The 12,166-nt window shown below is 32.3% G+C and overlaps 1 pseudogene; it reads right to left on the bottom strand.

Annotated features, from left to right (window-relative positions):
* Window positions 1-1,232: 1,232 nt before the first annotated feature.
* Window positions 1,233-10,513, bottom strand: LOC129286347 (MADS-box transcription factor 23-like; annotated as a pseudogene).
* Between the last annotated feature and the right edge of the window lie 1,653 nt (window positions 10,514-12,166).

The following is a 12,166-nucleotide window of genomic DNA, read 5'->3' as shown; positions in this document are numbered from 1 at the left end:
CCCTAATTTAATAACATTAATATATTATTATTCGAACGATGTTAAACTCTTTATGCGGCTATTTAACTTGGTCAGATTCAAATATTATCTGGTCTAATTTTTAAGATTTTTTAAAGATATTTTCTGTATTAACTCAAATTTAAAACATCATACTTAAGGGGTTATAGCCCCTTCCACTAAAATTAATCCCTCTTGGTATGGAAAGCACTTTCTGTGTTGTAAGTTCCTGGTCAACTTGCGCCATTTCCTTTATTTAATTGGAAAAATGTACACCGGCAATAACTTAGCTGCTACGCATAATTTCTTATTTGTTCACATTGACACTCTGAAAATTTATTTCTTGGGTGAAGTAGATAAAAAATCATCAAATTAGTATTTTGATGATCTACATTTCGAGAATATACGTTCCGATAAAATATATTGAAGTTTAATTTAAACCTTAATTTTTGAACATTATCTGGTATATTTTGTTTATTTGTTTATCAATCTAGTCAATCCTTGAGTACTCATGTTATTTGACAAATTTTCCATTTTGTTTGAGTTATATTGGGTTATTTACATGGTCAAATGTTTGAACATGGGAAAATGCCAACTTAAATACATTTCACTTATATGTTTGGTACTATAAATGATAAATATGAACGAAGAGATTAACAGCATATGCACATGAATACATGATCTAATGATAACTTTTCCGCAATTCTTCATGTTCTTTCTTTCTTTTTATTTTTTTGGTAGAATTCTGCATTTTCTTTGCTAATGACTTCTATTCTCTTGTAGAGTTATTCCACATTTTATTTTGTACAAGTTCAAGGTTAGTACTAATTTTTGAAATAAATTAAGATTGTGCTGGGATGGGTGAAATTGAGTTGGTGGGATTTAGATTTGAAATCTCACATATATTTGAAATCTAACACTTAAATTTATAGATTGTAAATCCTTTGTTTGGATGATATAAAAATTTTAAATTATAATATTAAAATCCCTTGTTTAGATCTTAAATAAAATTTTAAATTTCAAATTCTATGTTTGAATTAAAGGCAACTCAAACAATGTCAGCGGTTCGATCCTAGTCAAAATTGGTGGTCTAATCTTGATTGGCAGCAATAATGTAGTCCTGATCAATGTTGGCAGTTTAGTCCCCAATAACACCTATAGATTAGCACGGAATGATGACAACAGTTTGAGGGCTGCGAATGGGACGTAGATGAAAGACACCAGACCATTCCCTATTAATAACGGTATTTGTTGTTAGACGATGAAGGCAGTGGATCGTAGATGGTAATCATAGATTGGTCCCAATCAGTGATGGAAGTGGGTGGACTAACATCAGTTGGATATGACAGACCATCACCTGATGATGGCAGTGGACCAACATCAAATATCAACGGTGGTGGTGGACCAATATTGAGTAGCGAAGACTAACTAAAAGTGAATTAAAATTGAAATTCCTAAACCCAATAGACTCCATGGTTTGATCCTGGTCGAAGTTGGTTGCCTAATCTCGATCGGCTCTGACATCTGATCTTGTTAGCGCCGACGATTCTATCCTAGTTGAAGTCTGTCATGCAGTCCCTATGTAAGGTCAGCACCTGTCATTTGGTCTTGATCAAAGCCAGCTATTTGATCTTGATTAGTGCCAGCCATTTAGTCTCAGTCAATGTTTGCCATCAAATCCCAATTAACGTTTGTGGTCTAGTCCTGTCAAAGTTAGTCGTGCAATCCTTGTAGAAGGCCATCGTCTAATCTAGGTTGAAGTTAGGTGTGCAATCCCGATCGGCACCAGCCGTTTAGTCCCAATCAAAGTCTATTGTTCGATCCTATTATTGCCAGTGGTCTGGTCTCAATCAATGCTGGTGGTCCAATTCTAATCGTTGTTAGCATTCTAGTCCCGATCATCGATGTCAAAGTTGAGAAGGCAACGAAGTCAACCAATGAACACGAAGGAAGAAAGAGGCTTCCATGAAAATTTGAAAAACTATAAGGGTTTAGAAGGGATTTAAAATTATAAAAGAATTGAGGTAGAATTTGGATTTGATCCAAATCCAAATCCACACATTTTAATTACTTAAATAATAATTTGGTTCAATCCAAATTCATATGCATCCAAATATATATATGCATAAGGTAGTATTTAAATGGTGGATTTAGATTTGAATTTTAAATCTTGTACTTCCAATCTCACATTTAAAATTATGTTTTTAAACTATTTTGTTTAGATAGTTTAAAAATTTTAAATGAAGAAAAGTGACGAGTTGAGATTCAAAAGGAAAATTGTTGGAATAATAAAATTATTAGTCCTTCAAATTTGATTCAGTTATCAATTTGTCTATAAAATTTATTTTTTTATCAATCAAGGTCCCTCAAGTTTCAAAACCATACATATATAATTAGTCCTTTTAATTTGAAGGAGAATATCATATCATAAGGACTAATTATATATAATTATGAAACTTTTAATTGATAAATATTAAATTTTAATGACCAAATTGATAACTAAAAGTTTTTATTATCATTAAATTGTTATAATTTAATTAATGTATGTTCATTTAATAACTTCTAATAACAAATAAATCTAATAAAAATTAGATTAATTAAGGAAAAGACTTATTTACTTAGCTTTATATACTTAACATATGTTTATTCAATTAAATTAAGACATGTGGATTTTATATGTTAATAATAGCAATAACAAGAATTTATTATAAATTAAATAATATATAAAAAAAATATATATGTTTTAATTTAATTGAAAATAAGTATAGTAAGTATATAAAATTAAGTATACAAGTTTTTTCATTAATTAATTATAATTATTCTTCATAATGCAAAAGCTCGTAAGAACCGCAGTGCAGTCCACCGCATGCTGTTCATAAAGTTCATCGATACTGTGTATTTTTGCAGGGTCCAAAAATGACTATCAGACATTGGAATTCGCTTGATCAATAAACAAATAACTAAAATAATTCTGATAACTCGCCGGACCGTTTAATACTAGCTGATAAGTCCTCAGCCAACTAAAGCACTATTTTATATTTGATGATTATTTTGGATTTATTGCCTGTAAGTCCACATGATACTGTTGCAGCACGACGAAGCTTTGTTTTCTTAAATAATCAAAACCCTCAATATTTTAGTTAACAGATCAACAGAGAAAACACGGAGTTAACTTTACATGTAAATGAGCGGATACATTGGTCAGTGTGAAAATCAAAACGGTTCGCCCTAATTTATTCACATTAGTTTATTATTCCAACAACGGAATGCGACACTTTTTATAATATTAATTAATTAATTAATTAAGTACTCGGCTAGTCAACTTGCCATTTTCCATTATTTAATTAAATTGAATTAATTAGCAAAAAGTAGACTATCAAATTAACTGCTACTACTCTGCGGTGTGTGTTCCCCCCCCCCCAAGTTTGTAATAGTTTTCGTCTACAAAATATAGTTATTTAAAAGTAGTTTTTTTTTTTTTTTTTCATTTGCAAAACCTAGTTTTAAGTTGATGTTCCATACTGCAGAAGTCAATTTTGAGTTAACCACAAACAAGCATATATCAGTATTGAGTTTTGAAAAAGTCAGTTTAGGCCTCCTAAATGGTAGTCAACACATTAATTCTCATTATATATAGTAGCATTCGCATTGACACTGAAATTTATTTATTTATTTTTGGGTAAAGTGGTAATTAAATTTGATTATCTACATATTTAGTACGCATATATATTCTTAGTAAAATTATTGAGCTTTAATTTAAACTTACTTGGTTCGTTGCTTGGCATATTGATGTTTTATTATTTACCATTGCCAATTATTAAGTACTCATTATGTGATTTGATGTGGAATAACACTATCAATACATGTTTTTTATACCAGAAATGATATGTTTTGACTTAATTTAAGATAATTTCAATTATTGAGGAGCCATATTATTTTGCTCGATCTCTTTAGAAATTAAATAATTTAGGGAGAATTTCAACTAGGGACTAAGGGTGTGACTTAATTATTAAAAGTCTAAAAGAAGTTAAAATAATTTTCAAAAATGAAAAGATCAAAGTACTTTTTGCTTGTTAATTTTGTCTAAGATGTAAAATCATTAGTTATTAATTTTTTATTTCATTTGTTATTTACTCATATAATCAAGTGCTTAGTTGTAATTTTTTGAGAATGAGCAACATTTACACGTACAAATGCATGGGTTCGATATGTACCCAAAAAAAATGTGTGTTTCGATCTTTGTATATCTTTATTTCATCAGTTTTGAAGGTTTATACCCGGCCAATTTTGTGACTCTTTCGCTGGTGATCACTACATTGAGCCTGTGGCAAGCACAGCTGAAGATGGATAGGCACATGTGATTCATATTTGTTGCTGACAGTGTTTGTAGGATTAGAATTCCTATTTTTCCTCGTTCATAACCTTTTCTTCACAAATCTAAGGAAAGAAAAAAAAGCTTTGAAATTAAAGAAAACTTGAAACATTTAGCTTTTTTAATAAATAACACAACACGGACTCAACAAACTTGATACCTCTTCCCTCCTTAGATCTTGTGTACATGAGGGCGAACTTGTTAATTATAATGTATATGAATGAAAAGATAAATACCTTTTGTCTGTAATTCTGCATTTTCTTTACTGATGACTTTTACTGTTTCATGGAGTTGCACATTTTCTTGACGAATTTGATTTTCCTGCAATGGCATTCAATAAATATGACAGAAATATTGGGAAGTCAATATCACATGGGGGCGAAATCAATCAGTAACAAAATTCTTGAATACCTTTTTTTGTAGTTCTTTAATCTCTTCAGTTAAAATTTGATCCTTCATGCAAATCAATGATCAGTTAAGATTTCATATACGTTTGTCTTGGAGAAGTAGTGGACATGCTAAATTAAATGTAGATATGGAGTTGAAATTATCTTTCATAACTTTTTTAATTTGGACGTTTCTTCGAAAATCATCTCCAGTTGATTTTCCAAATTTTTCAATTCGTTAATGCCCAAACCAGAAAGTTGTTTCACCACCCATCAATTGCCTACATTTTTCCAAAAGGAAACAAATTACTTAAGGTTTGACTGCATAGTTCCATTTTGTTATATCCAATGTACAAGGAAGGGGAAACTATTGCACTTAGAAGAGATAATTTATGATAGCTAAGTGAGTTCAGAAATAACGTGTTTGTAGGGCTTGGTCATCTGCATTTTCCATGCTGAGATCAACATTTTTTGTTATCATAATGTAATGAATAATTCTCCTTCCAATGTGCATCTGATTTTCTTATTGTACCTGTGCAATTCCTGCAAGTGTTGCAGTTCTTGCCTCAAGATCGTTGCTTCCCTCTGCCAAAACTAACAAATGCAAGCACAAATATTTGCTCAAAAAGAAAAATGCAAGCACATATATAAAATAATCTATTGAGAAAAGTGTAATGCAATTGTAAGGGAGAAGGCATGAGAATATGTAAGGGAGATGTTTCCCCAGGTCCAAATCTCTTCATTGTATAGTTACTTGTAATTCGCTTATGGTGCGTTTGGTATTTGGTCTTGTACCATTGGCTTCTGAAGCTTGATTCATAAGCGGATGATGTTCCTCTTTTTTGTGTTATCGTAGCGGCATAATTGACTTTCATGCTGTCATAAGCAGAGAATTCAATCAATTAGATGAAAATGATGTTTTTCTCAATGTAAATTAAGTAAAATCAGATAATCTTCACTAGCCAAAGAATTCCACCGTTAGGACTCATTGTACATTAATCATAGAATATTTTAGAGCGGGCAATGTTATTATTTCTTTACTTGTTTGGTGTCCATATGATTGATTTTTGTTAGTCGTTTGACTATCCGAAACACTTTATAGTTTAATTTTTCCTTCCTATTCACTTAGATCCATGAGGACATTATTGCAACGTACTTCATAAAAGTTTCTTTTAAATGTAAAAAGGAGGGGAAGCTGCACTTTGCCAATGTTTGGCGTACCAGAATTTTGGTTCTTATATGGAGGTGAATGTCATGTCACGTTCCAAAGTCTAAGCTATGACCACTGCTTCAACTCAACCCAATGTTAATTTCACTAAGCCTGGCAGGTCTATGTATTTCTTGACCCAATTTGACTACCAAAAACATTAAATTTTTATTCAACATAACATTTTTAACTTACTAACTTCGTCTATCATATATACTTAATGTAAACCGTGAAACGGAAGGTTAGCTAGGCATAAGCATTTTAGCCAGCTACATATTGACCTGAGAAGTCTTGGAGAGTTAAGGGTGTTGTTAATTAGTGAGGGCGGAATGACTCTAATTTTCATATATTTTGGATGGTTTTATTATCAATGTAGAGAGTCATATCTTATATATTTTGGGTCAATTTTCTAGTTAGTGCTTTTGAATAATTATTTGACTCTTGCTTTCTATTTGAGATATCATAAAATTAAGTTTGAGTATGATCAAAAGACACCTATATCTAATTAAGACCCTTGATCCTAAACTGGAAATTTAGTTAGACAACAAGAAGAAAATGAATTGCACAGTTTTGGAGGGGGGCTTGGAATTCCTAGGGTGTTTCTTAATTGCTTGTTCTCATTAACTTATTTGCATTTTAAATTTTATTTCCAATGAAATTCACTCTTTGATTGATTTGTTTAATTAAGATGAAAATAAGTTTAGCCTGTGCACAATTTCTCTTTACTTTTAGTTCCTTGTGGGACAACCTTGATTCCACTATGTACTTCATTTGACTCATACACTTGCGATTCATTTAAAATAAGTGAGGATTGTAAATATGCCAAAAACGATGTCCTATAATTATGTAATATGAGGCCATCAATTATGTAGGGAATTTTCAGAGGGGTCAAGGAAAATCCTTACTCGAATACCTACGGTGGCACACTCATCCTAACCTCTCTTGGAAACATAGTGAATCTCGCAGTGCTTCAACTTTTTTGGTTGCAAAGCCAACTCCACCTCTGCGACTCTCACTCAACTAGAAAGGTTTATCTATCCCTATTCAAAAGCATAAGGAAAACTTAGAAGAGAATGTGCCGGCTTAATTCATGATCACTCAAATGAAGAGTAATAAGAAGCAAGGCTAGCATTAATGCAAGAGTTGACTAATCCCTTAAGAATATTGAGGTGAAAATTGGTCAGTTGGGCAACAATGAACCTACGGTGGCACACTCATCCTCCCCTCTCTTGGAAACATAGTGAATCTCTCAGTGCTTCAACTTTTGGTGCAAAGCCAACTCCACCTCTGCGACTCTCTCAACTAGAAAGGTTAATCTATCCCTATTCAAAAGCATAAGGAAAACTTAGAAGAGAATGTGCCGGCTTAAATTCATGATCACATCAGAAGAGTAATAAGAAGCAAGCTAGCATTAATGCAAGAGTTGACTAATCCTTAAGAATATTGAGGTGAAATTGGTCAGTTGGCAACAATGATGAATGCACTGAACCAAGGAGGATAACCAAGCAATACAATTCCTAATTCAAAGAGGGATGGCAAAGAAGAGTGTAAAGTATCATTCTCGGGAGTGCTAAAGAATTACCCGAGGTACGCAACAAGTAACCAAGCCCTCAAATTTTGATGCCCAAGGAGATCTTGAGGTCATTATTGAGGATGATAACGGATCTAACAAGAAGGAAGGTGACAAGAGTGAAGACAAAAGTGGCTCAGGGGCCAATGGGGAGAAGAGCGAACATCTATACTTTGATAAAAACTAATTATATTATTCCTTCATGTCTCAATATATCAAGATGCTTATTTATACTAGTTTAGGGTAAAAGGACATTTAATCTAGGTGGTGGAGTTAAAAGTTACATTCACTAATTTGGGGGTGAGGGGTTACAAGCATCACAATGTTGGGGGAAGTTATGGGATTGTATATGAGGATAATAATGTAAGTTGTGAGATGGTGGATATTACGGAGATGGAGAATTCAATTCCATTCCAAAAATGATTGAAGGTGATGATCTTGAAAAAGAAACGGTAGATAAGAAAATGGGAACAACTATTGAGCATCATTATTTCGGTGCCATCATTGCCATTCCCTCAAAGATTTCAAATGAAGATCTTAATAAGTGGTACAAGAAATTCTTGGAGATTTTCAAGTAATTACACATCAATATACCTTTTATATATTGAGGCTTTATAAAACAAATGACTAAATATGCTAAATTTTTGAAAGAAATGTTGAGTAAAAAGCGAGATTGGATGATAACTGTGGCACTTTGAACATTGCAATGCTATTCTTCTAAATAAGCTGATCCAGAAGTTTTTCTATTCCTTGCATGATTGGAGATAAGTTTCAATATAGAGCACAATGTGACTTAGGCTCAAGTGTTAACTTGATCCCACCTTTTGTGTTCAGAAAATTGTGACTTGGTGAACCTCAATCAACTTATGTGACGATCTCCACTAGCTTATAGGACTTTAACTTATCCAAAGGGTATAATTGAGAATCTTGTGATGAAGATAGGAATCTGCAGCTCATCATGGTTAGACCCTTCCTTGCTATAGCATGAGCTTTAATTGGTGTTAAAAAGCAGAACTCAAGCTCAGAGTGAATGATGAAGATGTCATTTCAACATGAACAAAGATATGAAGTATCCTTGAGAAACTAAAAATTGTTTTAGAATTGATGTACTTAATGAGGTTGTTCAAGAGATTTGGGTAAAACACCCATTATAAGCTGCATTGGGAATGAAGTGAAAGATGGGGATATATTAGAATGCAAGAGAGTACTTCAAGCCTCTCCATGCTGCATTAACTCAACAAGGCAAGTTGAATCCCTAGAGCTGGAATCTAGGCAAGTTTCTTTTTTGAAATCTTCAATGAACAAGCACTAACATCGGAGCTCAAGCCTTTGTCATCCCACCTTTTATGTGCATATTTGGGTGAACCTACGACACTTTCAGTTATTATGTCTCCTACTCTATTTGAAGATAAAATAGAAAGATTGTTGAGAATTCTTAGAGATCATAAAAGAGCTTTGGACTGGATAATTGCGAGAACATTAAAGACACAAGCCATTCAATTGTGATGAATAAAATATATACTTTTTGAGGATAATCAAAAGAAGTCTGTTCAAAATTAGAGCAGGTGAAATCCAATGATGATGGAAGTAATTACAAAGAAAGTAATTAAGTGGTTGAATGCTGGGATCATTTATCCTATTTTTGAAAGCTTGTGGGTTAGCCCTATGCAGTGTATTCTTAAGAAAAGAGGAATGACAATGAGTTAATGATTACCGATTAGCACTACGAGCTCATACTAACTTGAACAGTTACTGGTTGAAAATTTTATATGGACTACAAAAATTTAAACAAAGCCACAAGGAAGATCACTTCGCTCTTTATTTCATCGACCAAATGTTAGATGGGTTGGCTAGCTAACAAGGAATTCTTATATTTTTATGAAAAGTAAGTTATTTTTGTGCTTAGTTTTAATTATAGAAGGCACTTTTTATTTGAAAGAACTTCTAAAAAATAATAAAAAATATGCTTTTCTTATACTTCCTTAAAATCATCAAACGAAAACCCTAATTTTTTAAAATTTTTTATTTTTAGAAAAAGGGTGATTTTTTTCATTAAACAGGCTAGACAAATAAGCCCTTACTATTCTTTTAAGACTGCACTGATAACATTACAATTAACACATGCATGTATGTGGATAATATTCTCTCTCTAACACACACACATCTTTTTTTTTTTTCATGTTTCTAAGTTTGCAGCAGATTTCCACTGAAAGCCAACAATTTAAATAATGTCCGTATCCATTTATACAAAGGATTTTAATCAGAACGGAAAAATAATTACTTTAACCAGAACAACATGTATAACCACTAATACACACTAATAACATACCATGTTTTTAGAAGAATGGCTAAACAATATACAAAGCTAATAGAATTAAAGAATCCATTTTTTTATTATTTTTCAAATGAAAAGGGATGAACAAAATTACAAGAACAAGTGAAAAGAAAAAACAGAGATGACACAAGTCTTTATTGCATTAATTTCAAGCTCCCAGATGCTCTTTAATAGATGCAAGTTGAATTATTATGTTTTGAGGGGGGGGGGGAGTTTTTTCCTCTGGCACCAACAACCACACCTTTCAATCAGCTGACAGAATATGATCACATTCAAGATAGTTCATTTATATCTTTTTTGAAAAGAAAAAAAATTAATAATAAAACGAAAGAAAGAAATAATAGCACAGAAAATGCTATGATAGTTTCAGATAAAAAAAGGAAAGCAAAAATAATAATAATAATAATAAAATAATAATAATAATAATAATAAAATAAATAAATTAATATGGGAACAAGAGGAACCTGGAGCTTCCATATTCATAGAGCTTGCCAGTACCGGAGGAGACGATCAAACCAACGTGGGCGTCACAGAGGATCGAAAGCTCCTTTGCTTTCTTGATCAATCCAGCTCTTCTCTTTGAGAAAGTGACTTGCCTGTTTGCTAAATTGTCAATCCTCTCAATCTCAATCTTCCTTTTCCCCATATTCCTCTAATAGGGCTTATTCACTGCTTGGCCTTCCAGATCAGCAACGCAACAACCAGTAAATTAAAGCTGCAGTTATCTTCAAAGGAATTCTAGGAGTCAGAATAATATATTTCAAAATCATAGAACTTGAGAATTATTGAAGGGGAAAAAATGAATTTCACACTTTATTGAATATACTGATAGAGTATTTATACATCAACATATATACACGCGGGACGTTTATAAATAAACAAACTACCTAATTCTGTTGAACAGTATTTATCTGTTATAGAACTCACAGAAAATTGTGGGCGTCTGAAGAAAGTATGAAAGAACTTAAGATGTTGAAGATGAAGAAAAAGAAAAAGAAAAAGAAGAAGAAGAAGAAGGCTTCTTTTTGGGAAGGTCTTAATGAGAGAGAGATGATTTTTATGAATGATGCACTTCGAATCCTTCATTTGGAAACTGGAAAACTGTTTTTAGGGCAGTCAAAAACCACTAGTGGTTTTATTTTCAAAGTTGTTTTGGATCGGACCTAATTACCTTGACGCTTTGAGTATTTCTCAGGTTGAAACCACGCAAGAAGTATCTGCTTTTGGGTGATGGATTTGATAAGAAATGGGAAATGGAGAACCGACTTTTAACTACGCACTTGGAGAGCTCCTTTGACTTATAAATCTCACTTCTCATGTGAGACTTCTCAACATGGGACTGATAACATAAGGGTATGAGAGTGAGGAGCGGATAGATTCAAAGCTTCAAACCTTCCCAATGTAATATAATATATATAATAAAAAATCTAATATAATTTTGTAATTTGATAATTATATTTACTAATAATCATGTGTATTGTTCTACTAAGATAATTACATCTATATATACATATATATTCAAGGCCTGAAAATTGCAAGCAATATTATATATATATATATATATAAGATTCTTAACACCAAGAGGGGAAAAATTGAAAAATAACTTCAATTGAACTTCATATCAGAAGCATTATACAGTCTTGTCAGGTTTACAAATGAAAGTTCAGGTATTCTATGAAAATTTAGTTGCATATATAACTGTCTAAACATACGAAAGTGTTGAAAATGTGAAAACTAATCAAATAGATAGAGATATATTCATTACATGCACCACATTATAGTATTCTTATAATTCCAACAATGGAAAATGGCACTTTCTATATTGTAACTCTTTTTTAAGTTCTCGGCCATCCGTACTCGTTTTCCTTTATATGTTTAATTACCATCCAAGTATGAATTGATCTCTGCTGCAACATGTTTCTTTTTTATTTTATATTTTGTCGGTTCTCGGCCTGAGGTCCATGTAATTTATTATGCGTTCACACTAGCGTTCACACTCTAAAGATTTGATAACCTACAGTTCTGAGACGTATATTTTGTGTGTGTGTGTGTGTGTGTGTAGAGAGAGAGACAGAGGCTACATATATAGGGTTCGCAACATCTTCATTCTTCATTGTACTTCTGACTATTTCAGTACTTTGGACACTGAGGGACATAAACGGTGTTGTTTGCAAAAGACTTCGGGAACTGGGGTTTGTGTTTCTATCCTTGTTATATATTTGACGTTTGGATTCAGTCCTCATCACTTGCTGAGCATCTAGAAAATTTCGACTGTCCAAATTTTTTATTTTATTTTTAG

The sequence above is a fragment of the Prosopis cineraria genome, unplaced genomic scaffold (genome assembly GCF_029017545.1).
Source record: "Prosopis cineraria cultivar Desert tree isolate PC_DT_omini unplaced genomic scaffold, ASM2901754v1 PC11, whole genome shotgun sequence".
NCBI classification, from domain to species: Eukaryota; Viridiplantae; Streptophyta; class Magnoliopsida; order Fabales; family Fabaceae; genus Prosopis; species Prosopis cineraria.
Note: the sequence above shows the minus strand (reverse complement) of the source record. Positions and strands in the feature narration are given on the sequence as shown.